The sequence below is a fragment of the Parasteatoda tepidariorum genome, chromosome 2 (assembly GCF_982258835.1).
Source record: "Parasteatoda tepidariorum strain Cologne lab strain chromosome 2, Ptep-v5.0, whole genome shotgun sequence".
In the NCBI taxonomy this organism is placed as follows: Eukaryota; Metazoa; Arthropoda; class Arachnida; order Araneae; family Theridiidae; genus Parasteatoda; species Parasteatoda tepidariorum.
The window spans coordinates 33537860-33548594 of NC_141756.1; positions in this window are offsets into that span (position 1 = coordinate 33537860).

Sequence of the window (10735 nt, forward strand, 5' to 3'; positions counted from 1 at the left end):
TAGAAGTCCTCGCCAGACTTCCGAGTTACTACTTCAAATTGATTTTTACGCCTATAAGCTTCGAAAAGCTGGCCATTCCACCATTTAATATTGTTATACTTATAGTGTTCACAATATTACTTGCTCTTTCAATTTAAATTTCAACGTTGCAAATAACAGATGAATTCAGAAAGCCCCACAAGCATGCTATAATGCTATCCAAAGAACAACAACCAGCGATATTTTACCCGATTATAGTCAAATGAGGGATAACATTCAAAACGCAGTAAACCTTAAACTTTATTTATAGTATGATATTAATTTTCTAAAATTTGTTTTAGGCTCATAACCTGTTAGAACTTATAAATTACAGAAAACTCTAATTAATGGTAGAAATTTCCTTAAATTTGAACAAAAATTCACAATATTACTTCCTACAATATTAAGCTTGTTCACACATTGCCTCGTAAGCATAACATAAGCGGAGGAATACCCAGGAAGTTTTCTAAATTTCTTTCGGTTTTGGAAAGCTTATTATTCTTTACATTCTGTTTATCGTCCATAAGACGCTTATTACCTTTTCAAAAATATAGTAACTTCGAAATTTAAATCTAAATGGTAATTTGCAAAATAAACTATAAATCGCTACTCTAACTAAATACTAACTCTAACCTTGCATGATGCACAACAAAAACTAATTGTTATAGACAAGTGAGAAAAAAAAAACAAAAAAAAAAAAAAACAATCAGGACTGAAATTAATTATATATATATATATATATATATATATATATATATATATATATATATATATATATATATATATATATATATATATATATATATATATATATATATATATATATATATATTTATTTATTGCGCTTAAGCTGCAAGTAAATAGAACTCATAAAATAAATTCAAAATGTAGAGAAAACAAGGGAAAAATTGCAGAGCAATAAAAAAAGGGCAAATATATATATATACATTTATATATATGGGTCATTCTCACAAAAACAGTCATTCTCATGTCCCCAGTATATTTTATGTTTGTTTTACAGCTTACGAAAATAAAATTCAGGGAAAGTGTCCTTCAGAATGCAAGCTAACAAAAGAATAAAAATAAAATTGTCAATTTTTATTTTTTTATTTATTTTAGGTAATTAAAATATACCAATATGTCATTCCCTCACTTGTCCTCACAGCTGATTTAAAAAAAGAAAAAAATTGTTTCTGAAAAAAAAAATTTTTTTTACAAATTCGTGTTTTTTATTTCAGAATACTGAAATATAGAATTCAGAAAATCAATTTTAAATTTAATTTCTGATAAAAATATTAACACAGCACTATTTTAAACTTTGTCCCCAGTGTTTCGCGTCATTCCCTCACAACAATGTTCTTATCACCTGCAATCTTCTTAGAATAAAAATATTTTAATAAAAACTTCAGAATTTAACAACTGGCATCGTAGAACAAAATTGCAATATGTTTCCATCTTCAACTTAAAGAAGCTTTGCTGTGGAATAAATTTGAATGAATCAAACCAGGTAAAATTTTTTACATTTGTCATTCCCTCATGTCATTTTTTAGAGTAAAATAAACTTCATCGAGAAAGTGGATAATTATATGTTGCTTTCTTGTATGAATATAATTGTATGTGATTGACTTCAGAAATTAATTAGGCCTAACTGTTATATTCAAATTTTATTGAATTCGTCATTCCCTCTCTAGTGTATAAAGTGAGGGAATGACGCTGAAGTGAGGGAATGATTCAAGATGAGTATATTATTAAATTTTCTTTTGTTCAATCGTGCCAGCCAATTTTATTTCCCAAACCTGTAAAAACTATTAAATATATAAGACTAAATTATAATAAATATTAGATATACTTAGTATGTTATCATTTTCAAACTTTAGGTAGATGTAACTTAGATAAAAACATGTATTAAAATAAAATATCATTCCTTCACTATTAGTGTCATTCCCTCACGTTTTAAATAGTGAAAATAATTAATTTACTTATTAATTAATTTGAAAAATAAATTAAAAAATTAAAAAATTAATTAATTAATTAATTAAATTTATTTATTTATTAAATTAATTAATTAATTATTAATTATTATAAATTAATTTATTATAAATTAATTAATTATAAATTAATTATTTAAAAAAATAATTAATTTAAATATTAAGTATAATTTATAGGATATATACTTTCTTTATAATGCCATTACATATTTCTATTAATATAAAAAGTTTCAGAGACTTTTATTCACTTTACTTTTTTGCGATTTTATGAACTGAAAAATGACAGTTTTCGTGAGAATGACCCATATACACACACACACACATTATATCATTTACTCAAAACAATGGGAAAATACATATTTCACGGGATTTGTTGCTTATGCGGCATTAGTTAACTTGTCTATTATTTTTATAGTCATTTGAGATATTGCGTATTGCTTGCATATTTTTTAATTTCTTGAAATAAAACTAACACAAAATGAGGTATTATGTTGTTAGTTTACAAACTCAGTATTATTTTGTTATTCGTAAATAATAGAAGAAAAAGCGGAAAATAGCAACTCTTATCTTTAAATCTTTTTGATATCTTTCTTAAAATCTTTTTGGTAAAGTTAAAACAATAGAAATGAGAAATATTGTAACAATTTCAGTTGTTTTTGACATGCGCACAATACTGTAATAAAAGAGCAAAGCTAAATCATTATTAATTAAGAATAAGTATTTGCAAAATATAATTTTAATTTATTTTTTAAAAGGTATTTTATGGGCCAATTGTGAACTAAAATCAAACTATGATTTAGAAAGTATTGAATATTTATTATTAGAGTAAGAACAAGAATTAAAAAATATTGAATATTTTTAGTGACACATTTATAAACAAATACAGTTTAAGGTAAATAGTAGAGACTGCAAAATCATTATTAAAAATAATTATGATCCTGGAATATTGGATGACAATATATATTTTAAGGATGCATGCTAGCTTCAAGTTTAATAGGTGGTCTTGTAAAAGCTACACTATTTAAAGAAGAAAGCATGTAGCATGGGACATTTAAAAACCATTTCATAAAAAATATAAAGTACAAAAGTGTTTTTCTAAACCGCAAAATGCATTATCATTCATTCTTAAAACACAAGGAATCATACATTACAATATAATTGTTGCCAAGTCTTTAAAAGTTCTACACCATTACGTTTTAAGAGCAGATACATAATGCAAGAATTAAAAAAAATAAAAAAAAAACTTAAAATAGATGTGAATTGTACGTAAAAAAGTTTTTTATATTATGAAACATAAATGTGGCAAAACATTTATAGATACGCAATCTCTAAAATCATGATTTATTTGAATTCCGCTAACAATTACTTGTGAATTGATAATAGAATCGATGTGGGGCTGCTTAGTTAAATAATTTAACTCTTATAGTGAGAAAAATATAATATTTTTATCAATTTTAGTGCATAGTATATACATAATTTCAAAATAAGGGGAGATATTATATTTTATACGATTGAAGAAGGGAGAGAAGAAAAATTTAAATGTTCATGTGTATATAGATGAGGAAATCAAATGAGATCAATTTCAAAGTCAAAATGACTTATAATTTAGGCCTTATGTAATATAAAAAATACAGTTTCGTACCTATTTACACATTATTATCTAATAAGTGAGGTATTGTTACTTAAGTATTTTTCAGCTGAATGAAGTCAGTGTACTTATATTTACACGTCAGATACTATTAGATAGGCAAGTGAAATATTATTTCACAAATTATTTTTCCGCTACATGAAATAAAATTAAAATAAAGTTGATAAAACTAATTGTTTCAAAAGATTTTATGAGTAAAAGAGCATGAGTCATACACTGTTAGAAATTTCTCGGAAAAAAATGGTTAAATAACAATTTATTTAATTTTTATTTCATCATATTCAAATAAAATAGTCAAATATGTATAAATAAAATGGTAAAACTGCTAATTGTGATAAAAACCGTTTATTAACTGCTTTAACTTAATACGGTTAAATAACCAGAACTTCATCGCACCAACTAGGCCTTCCTAATGGAGCCCTTTAGTTCCTTGATGCTGGGTTTATATTATAGCCGATAGGGCTAATCTGTCATGACAGCCAAAACCCGGGGTTCGAGTCTCTGCCAGCTTTGACACTACAACATTTCCTCAATTCGATTCAATACGCGAAGAGTTTCCAATGTCCTGCAATTCCCAATCTGTGAACAGACTATTAGAATTCGATTCCCTCATTGGCGTATAGATTGCAACACCACAAAGCTAATTAACACAAAACAATCTTCCCAGATCTTACGATTGGTGAAATAATCAGATAACCTAGTTAAACCATATCCCACTGTTTATTTGTTAAAACTCAACTTAATCACAACCTAACTCCAATGCCCATTACCGAATGAAAACCTAGTTCCAAAATCCAACTTAACTAATTCGGGTGCTGGGATTTCACGTCTGAAATTTGTTTTGCTCCTAAAGCTACAGATTTTCTTTAATGACATTTTTAGTCAATTTTTTGTCGAAATGTACAATTTAAAGCATGTTAGATATTATAGAGATCGCATAAATCTTGTGACAAAGTAGGAAAGTTAGGGCCCATCATCAGGATTAAAATTACATAGCCCGGAAATATCGTTGTACTCGGCTAGGGGAGCTTCTTTTTTATAAACTGTTCAGACGCACGCGAGAAATTTCATAACGGGGAACTAGTTGCGCATGATGGCATTCTTATGCAATTTTAATCCTGATGATGTGCCCTATCTCCCCAAGAAGTGGGCCGCAACATTTGTGCTACCCCCTGTTATATATAACGTTTTTAAACTTGTACATGTTGACAAAAAAAAAGAATAAAAATGTTATTTAGAAGGAAAAAAACTAACGTGGAGATAGAAACTGATTGCAGATTTGAATTCAGCAATACGAAAATTATCTAAGATCTGTTAAAAAAAATTGCATGCAATAGAAGAAAAAAAATCTTTGTTCCCGAGTGTAATCAATTTGTGACAAAAATAAATGATGCATTAAAAAAAATTAAAAATTATCTAGGGATTATAACTTACCCATAAATACTTATGCAAATAACTGAGATGAAAATTCACGTTTGACTTGTGAAGGCTCTTCTGGTTTTTATGAAAAAAATTGAAAATAATAACATGAATAAAAATTCGAAGTCTATTTCTGGTTTCCATTGGCAACAGTTAACAACTACAAAGTCTCCTTTTCTCATTTTTTAAAAAATATATAAAAAGTTGAATGAAAAAAAATCGATTCAAAATTTAATTTGTCCTAAATCCTATAACTTAAGTAGTGAGAAATGATAAACGTCTGACCGTAAAGTGGAAAATCGATACAATGAATTATCAGTAATTGCCGAAATAAGAACTGTAATTTGTTATTTAAATCTCGATCAATATGTTATATGTATGGATTAAAATTTCATTTATTACTTTGCAGCCTTTTTGTGCTTTCATCATTTCAGAAGAAGTATAAGTGTCATTTCAAAAGAAGCTATATCGCTTTGACAATAAAAGAAAAATAAATTAATTAAGTACTTCTATTAAACACTAAAGTTATACTGAAGTATTATTCTTAAAGAAAAAATATTTATTTGAAACAAACGTCATAATTTATTTTCAGTGACATTTGAAAAATGTTTGATAGAATATTTTTAGACGAATTAATGTATTAAAAAGGCGGATTTTGAAAGAGGCACGATGCGAAACATAAAACTATAAATGTAAGATGTACTGTTTGTATGCATGTACAGTGGGCAAAGCAAAATACGGATCACCCTGAGTAACTTTTCATCCATAATCGGATTTTCATGTACCAGGAGTCAATCTTAAATATTTGAGGGTCAAAATATACTGCTAAACATTTTGGCTTCAAAATATGCTGATTAATTAGGCGAACGAAATTTTAAGTTGTAAAATCAAACACAAAAGCATACTTTCTCTGAATAAACATACCTTTTTACGACGGATTCGGATTTCTGACACTCAAAATATAGGAGGTAGCCTCAATTTGAAAATCTTGTCCCTAGAGTTTGGTCAGAAGAGCTTGTTTGGAAACCTTAATGCTAATTTTACATTTTACGAAAATTGCTATATCTCACGAGTTTTTTAAGAGAGTGGAAATTTTTTTTTGCAGTTACACACACACATAAAAAAAAACACACAAAAAACACACACAAAAAAAAGTTACACCTTTAATAACTTTACTTATGATCTTTAGTGACCGAATCTTCACGATCTAGGACTCAATCTTAAAGACTCAAGGGAGTAATCGCGGACAAGCTAATTAATTAGTGCAGACGCTATTTTAATTTACGAAATCAGACACAAAAACGTATTTCTTCTGGATTAACGTAAATTTTCTTCATCGGATTCGGTTATCTGACCCTCAAAATATAGGGGATAATTGCTACAATCTGGGAAATATGGTACTAATAGTTTGCTCACGAGGGAGGCTCAAAGTTAGTACCACTTACTATTGGTTTTATTTTTTGCGTATTTGACCATATCTCGAGAATATTTTAAGCGAATGGAAAAAATTTTGCTCAAATTTATAAAAAGTGTTTTTTGAAGATATATCCATTAAAAATAGAACTTTTGATAAATATTTATTATTTTTTATTATTTTATTTAATTATAGTATAAAAAACTTTGAATTGTAAAATATAGAGAATCGAGTTTTGAAAAAAGTCGTATTTTTAAAATTCGATTTCTGAGGAGCTATTAGATCAATTTCGCTCATATTTTGTATTAATCATTTAAAATTGATGCGTTCTTTAAATTGGGGTAAAAAATCGTATACCTTGCAATTAAAAAATTTTTCGACTATTATTAAATAAAATAATAATAAATATTTGCTAAAAATTATATTTTGCATGGGTATATCCTCGGCTAAACAAATTTTACAATCGTGAGCGTAAGCTTTTTTTAATTCGCTTATGAAATTTTCCAGACATGGTCAAATTCGCAAATATTAAAATTAACATAAAGGGATTCAAACTTTGGATAGCTCTCCGGACCAAACTATTGGTATCATATTTCATAGACTGCAGCTATTCCCTATATTTTGAGGGTCACAAATATGAATCTATCGGAAAAAAGGCACTTCTATTCTGAGAAAGTACGTTTTTGTGTCTGATTTCTTAACTTTATATAACTTCGACACTAATTTATTAGCATATTTGAAATCACTCCCTCCAACCATGAAGATTGAGTCCTAGGTCGTGAAGATCCAATCATTATAGAGCAAAAGTAAAAGTAAAATTATTCAGCGTTTATTTTACAATTATACAACAATTATAAAAGGTTTTTAGCCAAAGAAAATTCCATGCAAAAAATTATTTTTAATGATTATTTGTTAGATTTTTATTATTTTATTTAATGACTGTCGAAGAATTTTTCAATAGTAAGGTATATAATTTTCCCATCATTTAACAAAATATAATTTTACATGGTAAAATGCAAAATATAAATGAAATTTGTAAAATATGTCTCGAGAAATAGAATTTTAGATCTAAGATTTTTTTAGAATTTGATAACTTCTAAACTATTCGACCGATTGCGCTCAAAATTTGCATTTTGTCAATTATTACGTTTACGTTTTTTTAAACAATGTAAATATCTGTACATAACAATTCAAAAAAATTTCCAACTATTGTTTGAAAAAAATAATTATTAAGAATTATTTTATTCATGGAATTATCCTTGGACAAACGAATTTTATAATTGCGTGCAAAATTTTTTTGATTGCCTTAAAAATTCTATATGGATAAATACGCAGAAAGCAATATTAACATTAATGGCTATAAACTTTCAACCCGCTCTCCTTCCAAAACGATTCCAAAATCCAAAACGATTTTAGCCATATTATCCAGATAGCGGCTACCCTCCCCCCCCCCATATTTTGAGGGTCAGAAATCTGAATCAGGCGAAAAAAATTACTATTTATTTCAAAGAATTTTTGTTTTTGTGTCTGATTTTGTAAGTCGTATCGTCTGCACTAATTAATTAGAATATTTAAGATCTGTCCTCAGGTCTCAAATTTTTTAATTTCAGGCTATTTTGTTTTATCCTTGTGCATTAATCATATATGTTTTTCATGAAAATTTCATTTTATCTAAAAAATGTTATGTACATTAAAAATGAATATACAGGATGGTCCCGAATTCATGGTACAAACTTTAAGGGTAGACATAGGACATTGTAACAATCATTTATTGTATAGGAATGTATGGGGAGCAAGTGTAGAGGTGATGCGCAAACAGGGGAAATAAAAGAAAAGAGAAATGGGGTTATCTGTTTTTTGCATTGCCAGTAAACGGCAGTAGATGTTTAGCCGCCGTTCAACATGATGCATCTCAGTAGGGGAAAGTGCCATTAGCAATTGTGCTGACGTCTTCGATGGGAGATTTTACGTATGCCAAAAAAGCAGTCATGCATTACACGTACGACCGTACAAATGGCAAAGGCAGAGCTGCGCTACGAATGTATCACGCGCAGTTTCCTGATCGACGAATGCAGGGTCACAGAATATTTCAGCTCTTAAATCGTCAATTTTGTGAAACAGGCTCATTCCACGTCACCAGACATGAAGCTGGTCGACGAAGAGCTGTACACAGACACAGTTGAAGCCTGGAAAAAAGCATCTTGAACGTTGTGGCTGATAAACCCGTTTCAAGTACGAGAGCTGTTGCTCATACGGTGGTGTGAGTCATCAGACCGTTTGTAGAGTGCTAAACGAAAATCGCTTACACCCGTTCCATTTTTAGCGAGTACAAGCTTTGAATCCGGCAGGCCATCCTCTCCGTCTGAACTTCTGCCAATGGGTGGCACAGTAATATGCGCTGCAGCCGGACTTCATGGCTCATGTGCTATTTACAGATAAGATGACGTTTACACGCAAAGATGTCTTTAATTCGCACAATTCCTATGTGTGGGCAACCAAGATTCCACATGCGTATTAACAACGATTCTTGTGTGAATGTGTGGGCTGGTATTGTCAACGACTTTTTCATCGGCTGATACTTGCCACCGACGCGACTTAATGGCAAATGTTATCGTATTTTTCCGGAGCACGTGTTACCAGAATTACTGCAAGATGTTCCGATCGCCATTCGCAACCGCATGTGGTTTCAGCATGATGGTACGCCAGCCCACTTCAGTACTGATGCGCGTACTTACCTGAATTCGACGTTTGGGGTGCGATGTATCATTCCCTTGGCCAACCAGATCTCCCAATTTATCGAGCCTCGTTACTTAATCAACTTTTTACTGTATTAAACAAATAATAACCTTAGTTGTTAAGGTAATTACCACAAATCTCTGACAGTGGCTGAGGTTTAAAAGTCGGTTGATCATGAACAGCAGCAACAATTCGTAGCCAATATTTTCGAAATTTTCTCGATGTACTTCAAATATATATTTTTTTATTCAAATAAACATGCATTCCAAATACTAATATTTATTGTTAAATACGACACATTCTATATTTATGCAAAATAAATAAAAAGTTTCTAAAATAATTTTTTTTTTCAAAACGTCAAAATAACATACATTCGAACAATATTAAAACGAAGTGTGAATCACTTTTCGTTTGCTTTCATTATACAGTCCAAAGCGCTTTAATAATTTATTAAAATTAAAATGGAAGACATGTTGCTGTGACTGATTTGCAACCGAATTTCACAAATAAGAAAACAGTAATTGTCAACAATTTATCACATTTTCATATATAATTCAGTCAGTTAACACGCAACCATCGCAGCGTGAAGGCGCCATTTATACGCCTTAAAAGGTGAAAGAACGATCTAGAAAATTAACACTGACGGTTTGTTTTTAAGTTTCAGTGAACATAATTCATCCCCCATATCACCCATTTTGGCGAGAAAAAAACCGAAAATGTTGGAAATAAACAGGAAAGATATCTTGCGATGGCGTGGGTGAAACTCGAAAAGTAACCGGTTCATTACAAATCTGCATCTGATTTATCTATCTGGGCTTTTGAATAGGCGTTGAGTCTGACAAATTATTCAGGTGTCTTTTTCTTTTCTTTAATTTATTTTAATCTCTCTGCGAGTTGTGTTAAGTTGCCGCTCAGCTTAAGTTGATTTACATTTGAATTAATTGAAGCAAAAAATAAACCTCGATTTTAATTGCAGGTCAATAAATTTTAGGCCTGATGAACCATTATCGAGCAAATCTACTGCAGCCTTAAAACAGAGATAAGTTGAACCGTTATACTTCTTACGATTAATTAGTTGCAAATTTACTCGGTTTCATGGTTCAAAGTATCGATTTTTCTAGGAGTCCAACAGAATCCAAAATTCGCAGACTACGTGTCAGATTTTGGAATTTTTAGAAATTTTCTAAGCAACTGTTTCCCTTATTTTTTTAGTCCTTATCTTAAAAACTTAATATTCAGAAACAAGATTAATTTATTCTCTAGAATTCAATAGAATCGGGATGTTAACTATGGCAAATGCAAGGAATAAATATTTTCTTCACAAATAATATGTTTTGATTAGGAATCACCAAACAAACTGTCCCGCAGTGGACTGATCGTAAAGACACGGTTCCCAGTTAGGACTGGGCTATAAATCGATGTATCGCGACATATCGATTTAACGCCTGCATCGGCAGGCCGATACAGCGTCTTTCGTTCCAGGCGATGCATCAGAAATCTGATTTAAATCGT